This window comes from Rhincodon typus, chromosome 17, assembly GCF_021869965.1.
Source record: "Rhincodon typus isolate 14 chromosome 17, sRhiTyp1.1, whole genome shotgun sequence".
NCBI classification, from domain to species: domain Eukaryota; kingdom Metazoa; phylum Chordata; class Chondrichthyes; order Orectolobiformes; family Rhincodontidae; genus Rhincodon; species Rhincodon typus.
The window spans coordinates 19,166,139-19,183,599 of NC_063348.1; the positions used below are offsets into that span (position 1 = coordinate 19,166,139).

General features: G+C 41.1%; 2 long non-coding RNA genes across 2 annotated transcripts in view; one reads left to right on the forward strand and one right to left on the reverse strand.

Annotated features, from left to right (window-relative positions):
- Positions 1 to 16,208, reverse strand: part of LOC125485223 — a 35,022-nt gene extending 18,814 nt beyond the window's left edge. The window contains exon 1 of the long non-coding RNA XR_007263961.1: positions 16,022 to 16,208. This is a non-coding gene — a long non-coding RNA (uncharacterized LOC125485223). The remainder of the gene's footprint in view (positions 1 to 16,021) is intronic.
- A 71-nt stretch (positions 16,209 to 16,279) lies between these two features.
- On the forward strand, positions 16,280 to 16,998 carry LOC125485254. Its single transcript, XR_007263990.1, has 2 exons — positions 16,280 to 16,478; positions 16,691 to 16,998. It is a non-coding gene; the product is annotated as an uncharacterized LOC125485254 (long non-coding RNA).
- Positions 16,999 to 17,461: the final 463 nt, after the last annotated feature.

The following is a 17,461-nucleotide window of genomic DNA, read 5'->3' on the forward strand; positions in this document are numbered from 1 at the left end:
TGTTTATTGCGAACCGAGCGTAGGTGTTCTGCAAAGCGGTCCCCGAGTCTCCGCTTGGTTTCCCCGATGTAGAGGAAGCCACACCGGGTACAGCGGATGCAGTATACCATATTGGCAGATGTGCAGGTGAACATCTGCTTGATGTGGAAAGTCTTCTTGGGGCCTGGGATGGGGGTGAGGGAGGAGGTATGGGGGCAGGTGTAGCACTTCCTGCGGTTGCAGGGAAAAGTGCCGGGTGTGGTGGAGCTGGAGGGGAGTGTGGAGCGGACCGCCTGGTTTTTAAACTCTGGGGTCCGTTGCGATGGATTGCCTCATTTCCGGGTTTCCTCCGTAGTGGAATGTGTATGGGGTCGAGTTCAATGCGTTTATTAATAGCCTGCTTCGTGGAGTGCCATGCTTCCAGGAATTCTCGTGCTTGTCTCTGCCTAGCCTGTCCCTGGATCTTGGTGTTGTCCCAGTCGAAGTCGTGGTTCTCGTGAGTGAGTGAGTGAGTATTGGTCGTGTCTTTTTGTAGCCAGTTGGTGTTCATGTACTCTTGTTGTTAGTTTCCTTCCTGTTTGTCCGATGTAGTGCTTCTCGCTGTCTCTGCAGGGGATCTTGTAGATGACACTGGTCCTGTCTACGGCAGGGAGTGGGTCTTTAGTTCGGGTGAGCACTTGTTGTAGGGTTGATGTGGGTTTGTGTGCCACCCTGATGCCCAGCAGTCATAGAAGTCTTGTGGTGTTCCTGATGTAGGGTAGTGTGATGAGTGTGTCCGGGCGTGTAGAATCTTTCTGATGCCGTTCGTGTAGGCATCTCCTGACCCAGTTCTTTGGATATCCATTATCCTTGAACACTTGGAAGAGGTATTCCTCCTCCTCTTGGCGTAGTTCCATGTTGCTGCAGTGTGTTGTTGCCCTTTTAAATTGCGTTCGCACGCAGCTTCGTTTGTGTGTGCTGGGATGGTTACTATTGAAGTTCGATACCTGGTCTGTGTGTGTGGCTTTTCGGTGTACTTTCGTTAGCAGTTCCCCATTCGTCTTGCGCTCTACCATGACGTCCAGGAATGGGAGTTGTTTGTTCTTCTCCTCCTCTCCGGTGAATTTTATTCCGGTGAGGGTGTTGTTTATGAGTTTGTGTGTCTGTTCTAATTTGGTCCGTTTAATGATGACAAAGGTGTCGTCTACATAGCGTATCCATAGTTTAGGTTGGATTTGCAAAGGGCAGTCCTTTCCAGTCTTTGCATCATTGCTTCTGCTAGGAGTCTGGAGATAGGACACCCATGGGATTGCCTGTTGATTTGCTCATATGTTTAGCCGTTGAAGGTGAAGCGGGCAGTCAGGCATAGGTCCAGTAGTTTAAGCATGTTGCCCTTGGAGATGGTTTCACTGGGGTCGCATTCTTGTTCAAGTAGTGTTGTCATTGTTTCCCTTGCTAGTGGTATGTCTATTGACGTGAATAGGGCGGTGACATCAAACGATATCATGGTCTCTTTGTCCTCTATCTTTAAGTCTTTGATGGAGTTGAGGAATTCTTGGGCTGAGTGGATGGAGTGGGCTGATTTGTTGACTAGGTGCTGGAGTCTTCTTTGTAGTTCTCTGGCTAATCTGTGCGATGGAGTGCCTGGTACGGAGACTATGGGTCTGAGGGGGACTTCCGGCTTGTGCACTTTAGGGAGGCCGTAGAATCGGGGTGTGTTGTTTCCTTCGGGTTTCATTCTTAAGAAGTCTGCTTTGTTGATCTGTCCTGTTTATTTAAGTCTTTGTAGCGTGTATAGGATTTTGTTGCCTCGTCGTGGTGTCGGGTCAGTTTGTACTGGCCGGTATGTGTTCTCATCGGCGAGCAGTGCTTGTGCTTTGGAGATGTCGTCCTTTTTATTCATTATCACTGTCATGTGCCCTTTGTCTGCAGGTAGTATAGTGATGTTCTTGTCCTTCTTTAATTTGTCCAGGGCTTGTCTTTCCCATGTGTTGAGGGTGCTGAGTTCCCTCTTTCTGGTTAGTGTCGGGACTACTGTCTGTCTTATAGTTTGTTGTGTTTCTTTGTTGATATTGTTGGTCTTGAGTGTGGCTTCCAGTGTAGCTAGCCATTCCGTTTTGTTGGCGTCCTATATGTGTAGTTCAGTCCCCGGGTGAGAACGGCTTTTTCCGCGTCTGTCAGTTTCCTGTTGGAGAGGTTCCTTATCCATGTGTCAGTTCTGTTGTTGTCGTTTTTGTGGGTAAGTATGGCAAGCTTGTCTTGCAGGGTCTGTCTTTTCTCGGTCATAGTCATAACACGGTCAACCTCAGAGTACATATTTATTTGGCCCAAGTCTATTCCTATCCCCATGAAAGTTGGCTTCCTCTCCAGTTCATATTCTTATGCTGGATTGTCCTTCATCCTTTTCCACAATTATTCCAATAAAAATTAAATATTATATCATATCATATTATAATATGATAACGTATTATAATATGTTCCTTAAACATTGACACGCTGATACATGAATACCCACCTCACTCATTTGTACCAATGGGGACCATAACTGCTGGCTGTTCAACCGCATCCGTCAGGGTGGGGTGGGGTGTGTGTGCACACGCGGAAACAACAACCTACAGCAGAGAAGAAAGCTGCTGGAAAGGGGAGTGACAAAAAGTTGGAGGCAGAGGGAAGCAGGCTGCATTATCTAATAATTCAGTTAGTGAAAATTAAAAGCCCCTGAAAATCAAAAAGTAGTTCCTGAGAACATCTCAACAAGAGCCCTTGACGGAAAAAATAATAACCCCTGTAGCACAGAATGTGCGTCCCTGAGTTCAGAGCAGTCCATCAATGTATTAATTAATTGAGCTTTCTACTATTAATAAACCATACTGCTATTAATACATTTTACAGATAAATCCTAGTACTTGACACCCCTTACAAGCAGTAATCCCTACAATTTCGGTTTAAACTACTGCAGTACAGTTATAGAGAGAAAAAATAATTAAAATTCAACAATTCCGCAATGGATGCTTCTAGACTTCATCTCAGCCACCTGCTGCTTGTGTTTGGTTCCCTGTTTCAGCTCACTTTGCGAAAGTTCAGATTAGCACTTCCTCATTCATCAAATTCAAACTGCGTCAAGCTGCTCTCTACTTATAACTTTTTTAATACATCATAACAGTAACATTCAAAGTACATAGACAATACAGCAATTAAAAAGTTTTGATTGAAATGGGGATGGATAAAATGTCTTAGAACATTTCTTTGTGACTCAACAAGGCTTTTGCAAACTTTCACAATGTGAAGTGTATACAGCTTTTGTGAATTCATTGCCCAGAATTTGGATCTTGAGCCAGATGTAAAATTATGAGAGACTTCTATATTTGAATAGATCAAAGGCCACTGAAATCTGAATCTCTTTAATACTAATTTAAAAACACAATCTATGCACTACTACGAAGAGCAGCAATTGGTAGATGCTTCCACACTGTCACGCTCTCATATTGCTAAAGCTCTGATCATGTCCAATTTCATGAGGAACAGAAAATGCTGTAAGGGTTGGTCTTTTTAAAAAAAGCAAAACCAGAAAATACTTAAGAACAGTGATTGCTTAATTTTAAACAAAAGGGCATGCATGAAGGCTCAAGACAATTTTAACCATGCTAAGTTAAATAGGTCGCAGTCGGAGAATTAGTGTGTTTTTTTGTTCTGTCAGGATCCAGAAGCATTTCAGCTGCTGAAAATCTGATTTCAGACTTATGATTTAGTTCATACCCAAAAATGGAATCTGTTACACTGTCATCTGATCTTCTAACATTCTGGTATTGTACTGCCTTCTCCTAGCTCTCCTTCAGAAATACGGAGTCACCTTTACAATGTAGCAGCAATAAATATTCAACATGGACCCTGCCTAAAATGACTCATTTCTTACAAGAATTTTAAATTTACAAGTGAACTCAGACCCTATTGAGTACTATGGAAAACGTATACATGTCACAGGGCTGTATGCAATAAATACCTAATCTTTTTCCAGTTAATTCTCAGCAGGAAATATCTGCCTCTGCCACAAATTACTTTTCATGTACACAACAAAGGGGTCCATGACAAGTATAACCATCAGAGGCAGAAGTCAAATTACTACAGTCTAATATAAAAGCAAAGGAAAAGAGAGGTACACTTTGGCATGATCAATGCACCAATACTGAGAAATTACTACATAAAAAAGTGCAGTGCACATTTACTTGAAAGAAATGTTCAATTTTTAAACTAACTGAACTTCTCACCTGTGAACATTTCTGTTCTAATGAAAATCCAGAGTTCAAATCAGGCAGTGGCCCATTTTCATTGTAACTGAATGGGTAAGCAGCAGAGGATTGATATTGTATTATGCTATTGTTTCTGGCTTCAAGACAATCACAAAAACTGAGCATATACATAAACAAACCCTGACGTCACTTGATAAACAGACAGTTATGAGTTGTTTTGAATAGCCTGCATTATGTAAATTTGAGCAGTCTTGTGGCAAGTGGGTGGCATGCCTGCTTCAGAGCCAGGAGCTTAGGACTTGAGTCCCACTCCAGGACTTGATGGCAAAGGAAGGTTCATTCACAATGTGGCCAAACAGATTAATAATCCGCAAATCATTCCAACAAACACCAATGGCAGGGAGAGTGCAACAGGGATTCCTGTCAGCCAGATAATGGACAGAATGTTTGAGTTTCTACAATCTCTATCCATAGCTCTGGGCTACAATTGCGTATAAAAAGTGTATGCTGCCACAACTCAGACTCACTAAGCTAAAAGGAAACACATTACCATGTAAGTCACTTGCACATTCACAATTTTATATCTGGCTGACTGAAATCTCCATCAAGCTTTTTATTTCCTCTATAATCCCCTACATTTTCATAAAGAAAACACTCTTCTTACTCTGATGAGTGGTAGCTTTCTACCTCCAACATTTAGAGAATCTTGACCTCTTGTATGACCCGAAAGCATACAAATAGGTCCCCTTTGCTGAGCACTATATCTCTATACATTATATTCATTATTATTCTCTGAAGTCAATCTCTTAGATTCTAGAATAACGGCACAAAAAAGGCATTTGCTGTGTTATTACCTAGATCAGTGCTACCTCTTCAACTGAGCTTGTCTTAAATACAATTTCCCTAGTATGTTCCTCTATTTTTGACCTTTGAAAAAAGTCAGATTATATTTATAGTCTCTGCCTCAATGGCCAATTATGGTAAAATGTTTTGTTTCTAAAATCTGAAAATATTTAACTTCCTCAGGCACTTTCCCTTAATCATACTCAACTCATTCTACTAATTCAAATCAGTAAAAGCAACCATTTAGTGCTACCCAAATTCCCTTTTTTATAAATTTGAAAACCTCATCCTTCTGTTCCAGTTGAAACAAAAGTCAACTTCAACTCTTTCTTGATATCTATAGCCGCTCAGTCCTAAGAGTGTCATACAGCACAGAAACAAACCCTTCTATCCAACTCATCCATGTTTACCAAGTTTCCCAAACTAAACTATTCCCAGTTGTCTGCATTTGGCACATATCTCTCTAAAACTTTCCCATTCATGTACCTGTCCAAATGTCTTTTAAATGTTATAACTGTACCTGCTTCTACCACTTACTCTGGCATTCCACACACAAACCACCCCGTTTGAAAAGCTGCCACTCAGATTCCTTTTCAATCTTTTTCCTTTCACCTTAATAATATGCCCCTTAGTTTTGAACTCAACCATCCTGGGGAAAAGACCTTTGCTATTGATCTTATTTATGCCTCATGATATTATAAACTGCTATTAGGTCACCTTAACCTCAACCTCACACACTCTGGTGAAAAATGTCCTAGCCTATCCAGCCTCTCCTTACAACACAAACCCTCCAGTCCCAGTAACATCATTGTAATTCTTTTCTGCACTCTCTCCAATTCTTGTCCCATTCTAGTAAAATGTTGATGTGTCCATTTTACGGTTATTGTTATGACCCCAGCTATTGGTAATACAGAAAAAATAGATTCCAGAGTGAAGTCATAAATTATTCTACAAAAGAAAAAGCAAAACTCTTTGAAAGATCTCATCATAAGCAATAAACAGATTCAACCCTTTTCCTGGAAGTGTCCTTTTACAGGCACTTAACCGCAGTGAAGTATCACTTCATCTTAAATTTAAAATGTCTTTCACAACTCAAGATCATGAGTGTTTCCTTTATTTTATGGACCTCATGGTTTGCATTTCCTTTACTACGGGAAGGGGCAGGCAATGGCCCAGTGGTATTGAGGCAGGACTGTTAATCCGGTGACCCAAGCAATGTTCTGGGGATCTGGATTCGAATGCTGCCATGGCAGATGGCGGAATGTGAATTCAATAAAAATTAAGAGTCTAATGATGACCATATATCCGTTGTTGATTATTGGAAAAACCCACAGAGTTCATTATTGCTCTTTAGGTAAGGAAACTGCCATCTTTACCCGGTCTGGCCTACGTGCGACTCCAGACCCACAGCAATTCGGTCGACTCTGAACTGCCCATTGGGAAATTAGGAATGGGTGATAAATGTTGGCCAAGACAGCAACACATTCATGAATGAATAAATTAAAAGGAAAAAAAAATAAATTCCATTAGCATTTCCTTTGCCCTTGTACCACCAACTCTTATTGTTTAACTTTTCCTCTTTCTACAGACGTTCTCTTTGTTCTTTCACCCAACTCCCTGTGCCCATAGGATTGTTGGATGGTAACAGCACAGAAGCCATTCACGGCATTGTGCTCATGGCAGTTCTCTGCAACCCCACCACCCCAGTTCCATTCCCTCATTTCCCCTCATAGACCTGCATTTTTTTCTTCAAATAATTTAACAATTCATCCCTGGAGAATTAATTAATCTGTCACAGCATAATTCTCAGACAGGACATTTCAACTTCCAGCCACTCACCATATAACAGATCTTCTATTATGGCGATTGATTCTTTGCCAAACAACTTAAAACTGGATTAGATCCCAAATGACTAGATCCTTCAGTTAAGGCAATATCCCTATTTCCTTACTCAGGTATACATATAGATCATGTAACAAGCAGCAGGGAGCTCTCCTAGGTACCAGCTAATGTTCTCGACTCAATCATAAGCATAACAAAAATGGAAATGACACACATTTGACAGTCATACAAAGGTCTTTCTTTCTTCCTTCATTATGGTGTCTTTCTTAATACCAGTTCATTATCATACATTCCTGAGTGGCTACAGAAACATTTTAACATTATTTGTTCCATATTCCTAACCATGAAGTTACACTATCTTAGCAGAAATCACACAACACCAGGTTTACAGTCCAACAGGTTTATTTGAAAACACAAGCTTTCTGAGCCTCAGGTGAAGGAGGACTGAGGCTCCAAAGGCTTGTGCTTTCAAACAAACCTGTTGGACTATAAGTTGATGTCGTGTGATTTCTGAACTTGTCCATCCAAGTCCAACACTGGCACCTCCACATCGTAGCTAACTTATGACAACAGTGATATTATATCAATAGGCCACAATGCATTATTCTGCTAATTTAGAGGAGTATGAAGCCACAAAATTTAATGACTCCAAGCAAATACTGCTTGAAGTAACAAGTTTAATTGCTGTTTGCAGATTACAACATGGCTTTAACAGGGAAACTCCTGCTCGAAAAGAAACCTTGACACCACACCACTTCTGTCACAATATGCCTTATAACTTTTAACACTCATGTCATGTCTGCTCTACGCCAGATATTCTTAAAAAACTCACACATAGATGGATGTTGATGCTAACAAAATCAGCAAAAGGGACATGGGACTTTCCATGTCAAACCTAAAACACTGGATGTATAGTTCAAACTTTTCACTTTATTGTGCCAGAAGTAATACGTTCTACCTATTACTGTCTGGGGAAGGAATATCCAAAGAAGTCACTATTTTGACAAAAAATGAACAATTTGAATTAATGGCCATGTCCTGGTTTGAAAATTAAAACTACAAAAAGTATTGGAATCTGACATCATGTGGAAAGAAAGAGAGCTAGTTTCTCAGATTAATGACCCTTCATTAAATCACAATCTTCAAGCTGAAAATGTTGATTCTCGCCATAGTTACTTCTTGAAATTCTGGACATTTCAAGTATTTTGTGCTTTCATTTCAGATTTTCAGCATCTGCACTACTTCACTTTGAAAATTCAGGATTCTTAGTACTCAACAGTTTTAAAACAATTGGGAATCGAAGCTGAGGGATTAGACATCAATGACAAATACGTTTTGCACAAATTTTGCAAAAATTTAGCCACACCAGAGGCCAAAATGATTAATTTAAATCTCTGGTCTGCACTTTGAGCAGCTAGAGTTAATTTCTTAGCAAGTATAATGGAATTTGGTACATTTGTACCCTGAACGAAGCTAATAGGTTACTTAATATATTTCACAAGTCTATCAAATCAAAAGCCTAAATCAGGAAGAATGGATCAATAAAACTTACAAATAGCAATAATAATCAGTTATGGAGCTTCTGACAAAACTGCACACTACTGTTTATCTTGATCAACATTTCTCATTTTGTTGAATTGTATCATATAATGAAGGCAAAAGATTAAGTCGATGACAAGCAGCAAAATGGCGCAAAACACATTTAGTTTTATCCCATGTTCCACATGCATTGAATTCCCTTTTGTTTGCTGCATAATGCAAAGTAGATAGGAATCATGATTTTATTTGACAATTTTTAAAAACTATTTAAAACATAAATATTATGGATTATTTACCAAGGAAAGGAAACAAAGTTAAACACAAATAGCAAAAAACAGGTAGGCTACATAACGAGGAACTCTCTCTCCTAGCTTTGTCTATGAACACATTGATACAGAACCAGACAAGCACACAATGATTGTTCCACTGTAAATGTTAACAGGTCCACAACCAACAATACATAAGATTGGGTTGCCAGCAAAGAAAAGGTGGGAGGGGGATTAAACAGTGAACTGTGTTTCTGGGCACTTGTAACTAATGCTCTCATATTTTCAGTGATCTCAGATTTGTTAAAGGCATCTAACTCTGGAAACAGAAGTACCTGACAGAAGCTTTAGTCTAGAGAAACAATACAATATGAACGGAATCACTTTTTCCTCCCCTTCCTTCCAAATAAAATCAAAGCAAAATAAGGGTTTTTTTTTGCCCTCTAATGCCTCACCAGAGCATCACACACTCTCTCAAATTCACTGTTTACGTTCAACTTTACAGATTGCTAATTACAAAGATTATTTTTTACAGCTAATTACTAGCTAAACAGCAAACTCTTGTTAAACAAAGTTAATAATCTTTAAAGTATTGTGGCTTAATATACGTCTGCAAGTGACAATTTAAATTAAAATCCTGCAAAATTTAAAGGATAAGAAGCTACTATATTCATGGGACCAAAGTTAATTTTGTTACATATAGCTTATTTTAATGAAGCCACAGCTGCTTCAAGCATTATGCAATGACAGAAGAAATTCCTCTGCTTCTTTACTCTAGCGTTTAAATCTTTGTATCCTGGTATGTACACTTTTCATTGCTCAATTCATTATTTATCCACCCCTCCACACCCCACACCATACAATACGGTTGGAACAAAAAGGCAATTCTTCTCTGCCCCTTCATAACCACACTATTAGAGTACAAGACACGTTTCTTCAAATGAATTGAAGTACTAAGCACTGCTTCTCCTCTCTACACCAATGGTGATAATTGCTGTTTCACCTTATTCCCTGTTTTACTGATAGCTATTTATTCCCATCAGTCGTTTGCATTTAACTGATTTCTTCCGTGCAACCTTCATCCATGTAAGAGGCCCCAGCTTCCCAGCTCAGGAATGGAAAAAACAAGGAAGTTCTGATGGAGGTTCATCGACATAAAACATTAACTGGGATTCTCACTCTACAAATACTGCCTGGCCCAAGCATTTACTGTATTTTCTGTTTTAATTTCAAGAGTGAAGCTTTCTGTAATTCCCTAACTACTGCCCCAATATCCGTCTGCTGTCTCCAGTAGATGCTGCGTTATTCAAAGAAGAACAGAGTTCACCAGATATCAACATTTAACCTTTAACAAACACAACAAAACAGGACATCTCATCATCTAATAAGTTTTTATGGAATCATTTTTACTAACTGGTGCGTTGTTTACCAAAATTAAAGGTGTAATTGGAACATTGGAATTGGAGTAAGCCATTTAGCCCCTCAAGCCCATTCTTTGAGATCATGGCTAATCTATGATCTAACTACATGTACCTGCCTTTGCCCTTGTCCCTTAATACCTTTGCTTAATAGCAATCTATCAATCTCAGTTTAAAATTAGGAACTGAGATAGTACCATTGCCATTTTGTCACTAATGGAGCAAAGTTCCAACTTTTAACATATTTTGCACAAAGATGTATTTTCTAATTTTACTTAGGACTAATCTGGTCCCCTCCAATTTTTTAGATAACAGTTTCGCACAAGAGCCTGAACCATGTCCTAGACTTCCCAACTACAAAAAGAGTTAAAGTCTCACTGTTTACCCTAAATGTTCCAATTAATTTGTTTAAAATGTTGAGTAAATCACCCTTTAATCTTTGAACAGTCCTCATTTGTTTAATACTTCCTCATGTTCTTCCGAATCGAGGTATCCTTCCAGAAAAGCTGTGCTTGCTGCTGCTGCTGCACAAGATCAGTTACACACGCCCACACGCACCCTATCCACCTGTCAGTGCACGCGTGATTTCTTCCACTGCTGACATCATTGTTGTGCATCTTGTTTGCTGCCTAACTCACCAGACCCTCCTAACCTCAAACCACTCATCACTCATGGCGAGCAAGTGCTCAGAAGAACGGATCAGAAATCAGAAGCCACTCAGTACAGGTGCAATAAACACAATGGTGACAGCATGAAGAGGGTCGGTGAATGGGAGGCAGCAAACAGGGTGGGATAAAGGATTAGAAGGAGGGGTAGCCAGCAGAGGCTTGGATATGGGGGAGGGTAAAGCAGGCACGATGAGAACTCAGAAGAGGGGTGGTAATTGCAAGCTGACAACACAGATACACAATGTCAGTGACAAGAAACAGTACAGACTGACTTATGGCAAGTAGACATGCAACTGTTCTTGTGTGGCAACTGGAGCTTGTATTCTATTGAATCTACTCTGCACTCCTCAAGAGCAATATGTCCATTATACTGTGTGGTACTGTGCACTGAGAACTCCAGGTGTGGTCTAACTCAGGATTTAAACATGACCTCTATAATCCCTGGTATTCCATTCGTCTGGATGGAAAAGGTCAATAGTCCATTAGATATTTTGATTTTTGTGTATTATTTGTTCATTGGACATGGACATTGCTAGCTGGACCAGCATTTATTGCCCATCCCTACTGGCTCAGAGGACGGTTAGCATATAAGCCAGACCAGGTAAGGATGGCAGATTTCCTTCCCTAAAGGACATCACTGAACCAGATGGGTTTTTACAATAATCAACAGTCATTACAAGATCACCATTAGGCTAGCCCATGTTCCTAGGAAATAAGCCTGGGATTCTGGATTACAGAAAATGGAATAAGACATAAGCAGAGATGTTCTTGCTATAGAGGGAGTGCAGCAAAGGTTTACCAGACTTATTCCTGGGATGGTGGCACTGACACATGAAGAGGGGTTTCATCGGTTAGGATTATACTCACTGGAGTTCAGAAGAATGGGGAAAGCGGGGAGTGGAATCTCACCGAAACCAATAAAATTCCAACAGGACTAGACAAAGTAGATGCAGGCAGGGGAGTCAGGAGTCTGGGGTTACAGTCTAAGGATATGGGCTAAACCATTTAACTTCCAAGAGGAGGATAAATTTCTTCATCCAGACAATTGGATTCACTATCACAGAAACCAGTCCATGATTTCAGGGAGCAGCTGAATACAGCAGTCAGGGGTGGGGGGCTAAAGGGATCAATGGATATGGAGGAAATGTAGGATCCAGCTGTTGAGTTGGATAATCAGCCACGATCATAAAAGAATGGTGGAGCATGCTCGAAGGGCCTTACTCCTGCTCCTATTTTCTACGTTTCTATGAAAGATGCCTTAAAAATAATTTGCATTTGTATCAAAGCATGCACAGGAGATTAAACATACAAAATTGAGAGATATCTTTAGCTTGGTTATATGTTTCATAAACCTGTTGATTTTAATCAGGGAACAATTGCACATCATTTTCATCAACTCAAGAAATAATTTTGAAATAAAACTTTTTTCCAATGAGCCATATTATAAACCCATACTGTAAAATACTCCAACAATAGCTAGACTGGACACTGCAGTAACCGATTTTTTTTTTCAGCAAATGAACTTAAATCCAGCATTGGTGACAGAAGTTTAAAACCACATGGAAATCTAATTCTAAAGGTAAAGCCAAATCTTAGGCAAAAATTCAAATAGTTCAAAAACTAAATTCAACTTTCCTCAATGACTAATCATGACTATTTGTTTCACTCCTTTCAAAAAGGATTCTGCTCACTTAATTGGTATTTCAGAAGTGTGAAAAATTTGTTACCCAATTGACAAAGCATGCGACAATTATTCTAGAACTCCCAGTTTCCCAATTACATTAAATTAGGTAGTTTAAAAACTTCACCAGTTTCCAAAAACAGGAATTCTTTCTGTAAAATCCAAATGTATACTTTCAGATGACAAAAATCTGTTTCATTGCAGTGTATGTTATTTAAATACTTCTCTAAATTTGTTTTTCTTGCAGCAACTTTATGTCAACACACAAATCAGTCTGATTAAATTACACAAAAAGTAAATGTAACTTGGAAAATATTAGGAAGAACAACTGGATATTTATAGGACAGAGATGCTGAGGTGGATGTATGGAATAATTAGAAAGATAAAATCAGAGTCAGTACATCAGGGGTTCAGTGAAGATTCAGACAGTGTTGAACAAAGTAGTTCAGTAGAGATTGAAACGGTAAGGAGAGAGAAAGGAAATGTGGTGTGATGAGTAATGGAGATGGGACTGCCGAAAACATGGTCTAACAGCAGATGGAAAGATAACGGAAGAGACTTAAAAGCAGTGTATTGGAGGGGAACAGGTGACTGACAGAAGATGATGGAGAAGGGTAATCAACCAGCGTTGTGGCAACCCCATTGGAAATAGGTGCAGCAAAAGAGGGTAACAATATGTAAAATTTTGTTTCTCAGCAGTACTGACTGAAAACAGACTAATATGATAACACCAGATAACACAGTGTGGAGCTGAAGGAACACAGCAGGCCAGGCAGCATCAGAGGAGCAGGAAAGCTGATGTTTCGGGTTGGGTCCCTTCTTCAGAATTTCTGAAGCTCCACACTGTGTTATCTCCGACTCCAGCATCAGCAGTTCTTACTATCTCTGATATGCACCAGGCTAACATTTCCACATGTAAAGCATTTCTTTCGTACACATTTCCTTTTTATCTAACATATCCTGTCCAGCAACTCATTCCCGCCTGGTCAGGTTATGTTTGAATCATTCGTGGGGTGTGGGTGCTGCTGGCTGGCAAGCATTTATTGACTGTCCCCAGTTGCTCTTTAGAAGATGGTAGTGAGCTGTCTTCTTGAACAGCTGCAGTTCATGTGCTGCAGGTAAACCCAATGCCCTTAGGAAGGGAATTCCAGGATTTTGACCCAGTGCGATGAAAGAATGGTGATATATTTCCAAGTCAGGATGGCAAATAGCTTGGAGGGAACTTCAGACGGTGATTTCTTATGGATCTGCTGTCCTTTTCCTTTTCCTTCCACATGGAGGTGGTTGTGGGCCTGAAAACTGCTGTCTAAGGATCTTTAGCAAATTTCTGCAATGCCTCTCGTAGATAATAGCAGCACTGAGTGTTGGCCATGGATGAAGTGGACACTTGTGTATGTGGTGCCAATCAAGCAGACTGCTTTGTCCTGATAGTGTCAAGCTCGAATGTTGTTTGAGCTGCATCCATTCAGGCAACTGGGGAGGATTCCATCACATTCCTGAATTGTGCTTTGTAGATGATAGACAGGCTTTGGGGAGTTACTCGCTACACAAATCCTAGCCTCTGACTTTCTGTTGTAGCCACTGTATTTACATGCCTAGTCCAATGGAGTTGGATGTTGACAGTGGAGGATCCAGTGATGGTAACACCATTGAATATCAAGGGGAAGTGGTTAGATTATCTTACTGGAAATGGTCTTAGCCTGGTATTTATGTGGCACAAATGTTACCTGCCACTTGTCAGCTCAAGCCTGGATATTGTCCTGATCTCACTGCATTTGCACATGGACTACTTCAGTTCCTGAGGAGTTGCAAATGGTGTGAACATTGTGCAATCATTGACAAACATTCCCACTTCTGACCTTATGATGAAGGGAAAGTAATGAAGCAGCTAAAGATGGTTTGGCCTAGGATTTTTAGATAAAGACTATTTGGTCCTTGTCTGATTCATCAGTTTGCAAATTTTTTCCAAGCTTTCAATTCAGCATGCATCGAAAAGAGGGAAAAGTAGGATAGTTGCACAGACTATTACATGAGTCTATAAAAGACTGCTGCCAATTTTTCCTTCCTAATTTTTGCCAAAGGATTTGGGCAGCACATTGGTTAGCACTGTTGTCTCCCAGCAACAGGGACCTGGGTTCGATTCCACACGCAGGAAACTGTCTATGTGGAGTTTGCACATTCTCCCCACATCTGCGTGGGTTTCTGCTGGGTGCTCCAATTTCCTCCCACAGTCCAAAGATGAGAGAGTTAGGTGGATTAGCCATGCTAAATTGCCCACAGTGTGTGGTTTGTAAATTACATGGATTAGCCATGGGAAATGTCGGGTTACAGGGAAAGGGTCGGGGGATGGGCCTGGGTGGGATGCTCTTCAGAGGGACAGTGTGGACTTGTTGGGCCGAATGGCTTGTTTTCACTGTATAGGGATTCTATGGTTTCTTACATTTCTCCTGATGTTGATCTTGTTCCGCTACATTCAGTCCTTCATTCGTCACATTTTGCACATGTGTACATTCCACAAATAATGCAACAAATAATCTCATGCTATTCAGTTTATAGTGATTTAAATATCCATCTGCAGGTGGACTAAAAACAAACAGAACTCAGCAGAGTCTGGGATATGCATATGACATGCAATATTCAATTCAATGGTAAGGAGCAACCCTTCAGCTAGTACCAAAGATTCAACTGCACAACCAAGGGTATAAACTGGATTGTAGCATAAAGAGCAATAGGAACATTGAACCTCAGGATCCATTAGGATGCTTAGTCAGAAACACACTCATCATAGTTACATAGATACATATACATGAGCCAACATCTGGACATCAGTGTTCCTTATCCATCCCAACAAAAATCTTAAAACAGAAGTATCCAAGGAGATACCATCTCTGTCTTGTTTCCAATTGCAAACCCTTTAGATGAAATAACAATCCTAATTCTTCCTTTGGAATCTTCCCTGCAATACATAATGATTCTTTTCACTATATCAGCTTACTGCCACTTAAGTTGAAGCTTTCCATGAGGAAACCCATATCTACTTCAGTTATGCAATTTAAATCCTCAGACAAGACCCATTAGAGGTATGTATGCTTCCCAATCCCCTCATGCTAGATCTTAGAACGCCCCAATGATCAGAAATTATCCTAAATAGACACCATTTTTGCATTCTGTCTTGCGTACCATCTTGGACAACATTGTTTCCACACTAGCTTTCCAGAGTAACCCCACAGATATCAGAAATTCACCGCGTCCAGATATTTGCCCACTGCATACATCTGCTCCATTTAACCTCCCAGCCCGCAGGGCAGACCGTGCCCCTGCTCCATTTACTGCCCCGCAGGGCAGACCGTGCCCCTGCTCCATTTACCCCCAGGACAGACTATGCCCCTGGTCTATTTGCACATCCCTGTTCGGACAGACCGTGCCCCTGCTCCATACCCTGAGGGTGCACTGCCCTCACCCAGAAGCTGGTGCCCCCACTCAGGTCATTAACGGTTTCTCCTCCGCCCACTTCCCCGCTGACCGTGTGGTTCCTCGCCCCCTCCCCAATTCTCCTTACTTGGCAATGACAGTGTCTCACACTCCGGGGTTACGGACCCGCTCATCACTGTCTCCATCCTGCGGTCTCAGCTGGACCCTCCGGCTCCCGGGAGAGGCGGCGGCGGCCAAGCATCGCGAGAGCGCGCCGCCGCCCATAATCGCGGGAACACGCGCGAGCCGAGTCCGCCTGAACCTGTGCACGGGCAGACACGCGCTGCCGGACGTCACCGAACATCGCGCGCTCCGGCTGGGCGGGGCTATTCATTTTGGGCGCGTTTTGGGAATTGCACGGTGGGGAGGGCGCATGAGTGCGAGCGCGCGGGGGTGTGGGGCTGAGGGGAGGGTCACCCTCGTGGCCGCGCGGCGTGGGAGTGTGGGTTTCGGCGTTTGGTGGAGGCGGTGAGCTTCAATCGAAGGCGGTGTTTTGCTGCTCAAATTGAAATGACATGAGTCAGAAATAATTACAAAATGATCAGGTTTGTTTCCTCCGAGGAAGCGCTCTCATCATTAATCACCAGGGATTATAACTTGTTGATGTTGACCTCTGTAAGAACCTCAATGTTTAGTTCCCTTCCCCGCCGCCACTTCAACTGGCGCGTGTTCTCTTTGAAATATCATGAAAGGCGATTTCGTTATAGGAAGGATATTATTATTTATTATGTTATTATTTATTATATTTTTACTACAGGAACAGAAATTCCTGGAAGAGCTCAGCAGGTCTGGCAGCATCTATGGAGAAAAGGCAGAGTTAACATTTCGGGTCCAGCCACCCTCCTTCAGAGCACGGATTTGGTTAATTGGTTTTCAGAACATGACATCCCGCCCTGTACAAAAACAGACCGATCATCTGCTGTGTGCTCCTAGCTTGCCCAGTTTCTTACTGTACTGCAGTGTCCACACTTCAATAATACATCATTGGCTGCAAAGTGCGTTGGATATCTTGATGTCAGAATAAAATCTATACAAATGCACACTTTTACGTGTGTAAAAGCAAAACACAGTTCCATATATGTTAACTGAGCCGCCCCATGTTGAAAATAGTGAGGCAATTTGTTGCATAACTGTTATTCAACTAATAACACAGCTCACGTTCATACAACATTTTTTTTAAACACCTGCTCCAGAGCTGGAAGTTTAATCATACAAAATGATCGCAAATTTAAGAACATAATCAATAGCTGAGTCAGAAATAAAAACAGAATTATTGCAGAAACTTAGCAGGTCTGGCAGCAACTGTGGAGAGAAAAACAGACTTGACAGTTCAAGACCAACAACTCTTCCTGGCAAAACTGCTGAGTTTTTCGAGCACTTTCTGTCTTTCTCATTTTAGATCTTCAGCGCCATGAATGTTTGTCTTTTTTCACTCTTTTACAAGTATTTTTGCTTTTAACTGAGTCACGAGAGGTGAACTTCAAGGAACATTTAAAGAAGTCTAGGTGGATGGTCAGAAGATGAGCGC